The 4,155-nt window shown below is 43.7% G+C and overlaps 1 pseudogene; it reads left to right on the forward strand.

Moving 5' to 3' along the window:
- Nucleotides 1-2,491: 2,491 nt before the first annotated feature.
- Nucleotides 2,492-3,819, forward strand: LOC131825550 (large ribosomal subunit protein uL18-like; annotated as a pseudogene).
- The last annotated feature ends 336 nt before the right edge of the window (nucleotides 3,820-4,155 follow it).

Below are 4,155 nucleotides of genomic sequence, written 5' to 3' on the forward strand. Positions count from 1 at the left end.
TGGGATGATCAGAGAAATATGAATATTGAACACATTTAAAAATGCTGTATCCATGTTAAATTTCATCGAATTCAGTTGTACAGTCACTATGTAAAACCTTGTCCTATTTCTTAAAGGAGATACTAACTAAAGAATTAAGATAGAGGGGCTTGAAGTCTGCAAGTCATTTTCGGAGGTTTTCGGCTGGCTCAGTTGGTAGAACATGCAACTCTTGATCTCAGGGTTGTGTGTTTGAGCCCCAGGTTGGGTGTAGAGATTAACTTAAAAAAAGCATTTGGGGCGACTGGTTGGCTCAGTTAGTTAAATGTCTGACTCTTGGTTTTAGCTCAGGTCATGATCTCCGGACTGTGAGATCAAGCCCCGCATCAGGCCTTCAGATTCTCTCTCCATCTCCTTCCCTTCTTCTCCCTGCTTACTCTCTCTCTCAAAATAAACATCTTTTTTTTTTTTTTAAAGAAAAAGAACCCCTAAAAGTTGGAAGGCACCCTAATACCATAGGTCTTATAAACTATAAGAATAAATGTATTCTTCTGCCTTGTGGCTGTGGCATGTGGCAGGAAGATGCTTGGGATGACTTGTTTTTTCCTCCCTGTTCTGTGTTTAATTTCTTCACATACATCCTGAATCCTACCCCCAGCCCAGGAGACTCAACCAGAAGGCACCAGGGCCCAAGGGGAAGTTCTCAAAGAGGCAGTTGAATGGGCCCAGAAAACAAAGATGTCTAATTCTTGGTATTTTTAATTATGAATACAGGAAAAGCTGAGTAAATGTTTTGATTAAGGTCAAAAGATTCAAGGAGCACCTGGGTGACTTAGTTGGTTAAGTATCCGCCTTAGCCTCAGGTCATGATCTCGGGGTCCTGGGATCAAGCCTTGTGTTGGGCTCACTGCTTAGCAGAGAGTCTGCTTCTCTCTCACACTCTACCTCTCCCCACCGTTTGTGCTCTCTCTCTCTCAAATAAATAAACATCTTTTTTAAAAAAAGATGAAAGATTTGAGATGAAACCCACTAAGCCAATTTCTCTTTTTACTCTTTTTATTACTACTGCTACTGCAATGGCCCAGCAGATTCTCCAAGCTGGTACATGAAGGAGAATGTTAGACGGGGCTCTGACCCACAGCTGACATGGGGGCCCTTCACCTTCCCTGACCCTGGGCCAACTCAAGGGTCTTGGGAGAAGCCCCAGAGGAGTCTGAAGATCCAAGTACAGATGAGCTAGTTTCATAGTGGGGACCAAGAAAAGGAAGATATTCTAGAATACCACTCTGCCTCATTCAGGCAATGACCACACAAAAGTAGAAGTGGCCAGTGGGTCTCCACAGAGAGATCCCCAGGGGATCACCAAGTATCTGGTACCAGACAGATGTAGGACTCACTTCTAAACATGGCTTGGGAGCAGAGAGGCAGGTATGCCCAAGGGGCCCTTTCCAACACAGGGACACATGCCTCCCTCCAAGCTCATAGAAGTGCTGTCACCCAGAACTTAGATGCATCTGGGGAGGTGGAAATTTATTCTGATGACTTAAATGGATTGGAAATTTAAAGATTTTATTTATTTATTTACTTCACAGACAAAGATCACAAGTAGGCAGAGAAGCAGGCAGAGTGAGGAGGAAGCAGGCTCCTTGTCGAGCAGATTGCCTGATGTGGGGCTCGATCCCAGGACCCTGTATCATGACTTGAGCTGAAGGCAGAGGCTTTAATCCACTAAGCCACCCAGGGACCCCGGATTAGAAATTTTAAAAATTAATTTTTTGCTCATGTGGGCTCCTGGTGGGAGAACTATCCTGGAAGGATTTATTTCCTGCATCCAGTAGAGGGCACTTTAAGATAGCAGAAGACCTGAAAGAACTTACTGGGATAATCCAATCCTGAATTCATGTGGGTTTGCTTTTGCCTGGAAAGCAATTCAGGGATGGCAACTGGGATGAACAGAGACATTGAAGGAAGGTAATCTCAGTTGACCAAGTGAACTGGAAGGAGGCATTCCAGGCCAAGGGATCGGCTTATGCACAGTCTTGGACTATCACTAAAGAAATTTAGCATAAAATGGGGAGGAAACCACTTCCTCTGTCCTGCCATACTCAGGAGACAAAAGAAAGCAAAATATAGTTTACAAACCATTCTGTACTAGAAGGGTGTTTCTACCTCTGGAAATTAACCCACTCCCTTTTAATGCACATCCCTTTTAAACAATTTTTTCCTTGCTTTTTCCAAAGACATTTGAGAGTGGGCTGTAGATATCCTGCCTCTTTACTCTTTAATACATTAGCCCAAGTCTACTGAGCGTGACAGAGCCACAGCGCACTGACTGAACCCAGGGTTGGAGGAAGTGGCTGTTCCTTGGTGCTTGGACATTCATCATGTCCAATACCCAAGGTGCAGCCTGGATTCTGATTTCAAGTCCCAAAGAACTTAGGACCAGAGAGGGAAAGTAGGCCCTTTAGCTTAGACCCATAGCATGGAGGCTCAGCAGTGCACATGAGTCGACATGAAAAGTCTCAGGGAAATGAAGTAAGACAGGAACCTGGTGTCAATCAGGAGTAGGGCAGAATGCAACAGGGTTTCCTGCAATCAGGCAGCTGCACCACTGAATGACCACCTGGAGAGGTGACTCACAAGCACCAGGCCAAAGTTTAGGGACATCTTTACAGAAGAGAAAAAACCAGGAGTACCTGGGTGTCTCAGTTGGTTAAGTGTCAGACTCTTGATATCAGCTCAGGTCTTGATCTCAGGGTCATGAGTCCATACAGGGCATGAAGCCTACTTAAAAAAAAGAGAGAGAGAAAGAGAAAAGAGAAAAAATAGATCTTTTGTTCTCCTAAGCCCCCAAGTAGATAAACTCTTAGTCCTTTCTAGGGCTTCTACTCATCACCTATGACACTAAGACCCAGTGTAACAATGGCTCCATGTGACCCCTGACTCTCCTGGTTGCCAACAGTCACCTTCACTGGTCTTAGGTCATTGTACTGCATGCTCAGCTGTTCCAAGAGGGTGCCCCCAGTTCTGCGGGAGCTATGGAACTGACCCACACCCCCAAAACAGGCTGAAAGAACAAGAGGCCAAGAACCCTAAAGTCCCTATAAAACTGGTGCATCTTGCTTGGATTGTGGTCAATAGTTTGGACTCTGTACATTCCCTCAACCACCTCTTACCAGAATGACTAGGAGGAGAAACCCCCAACAGAGGAAAAATTCAGAGACTGTGACCTCTGCTACTGAGTTAATGGATATAGACATAAGCAAGATGATGGTCAACCTGGTGCCTTCACCTGCTATTTGGATGAAGGGCTTGCCAGAACTACTACTGGAAATAAGGTTTTGGGGGCCCTCAAGGGAGCAGTGGATGGAGGCTTGTCTATCCCTCACAGTACCAAATTATTCCCTGGTTATGATTCAGAAAGCAAGGAATTCAATGAAGAAGTACATTGAAAGCACATCATGGGTCAGAATGTTGCAGATTATATGCGTGACCTAATGGAAGAAGACAAAGATGCATACAAGAAACAATTCTCTCGATACATAAAGAACAATGTAACTCCAGACATGATGGAGGAGATGTATAAGAAAGCTCATGCTGCTATACGAGAGAACCCAGTCTATAAGAAGAAGCCTAAGAAAGAAGTTAAAAAGAAGAGGTGGAAGCATCCCGAAATGTGTCTTGCCCAAAAGAAAGATCGGGTAGCTCAGAAGAAGGCAAGCTTCCTTTGAGCTCAGGAGTGGGCTGCTGAGAGCTAATAAGCCAAACCACAATTTTCTTTGAAGATTTTTCAGATAAAGACAATAATAAACTTATTCATCAAGCAAAAAAAAAAAAAAATACACACACACACACACACACACACACACACACACACACACACACACACTAAGTGGAATAAATAGTAGACTACAGGAAGCAGAAAAATGGATCCGTGACCAGGAGGACAGAGTAATGGAAACCAATCAAGCTGAAATGGAGAAAGAGACCAAAAAGAAAGAAAGAAAAAAGAAAAGGAAAATAGACTCTAGGAGCTTGGGAACTCAGCAACACCACCAAGCATAATAACATTTGCATTGTAAAGCCCACAGAAGGAGAAAAGTGGGCAGAAAAAAATATTTTAAGAAATGATACCTGAAAATTTCCCAAATCTGGGGGAAAAAAATAGAAATCCAG

This window comes from Mustela lutreola, chromosome 2 (assembly GCF_030435805.1).
Source record: "Mustela lutreola isolate mMusLut2 chromosome 2, mMusLut2.pri, whole genome shotgun sequence".
NCBI lineage: Eukaryota > Metazoa > Chordata > Mammalia > Carnivora > Mustelidae > Mustela > Mustela lutreola.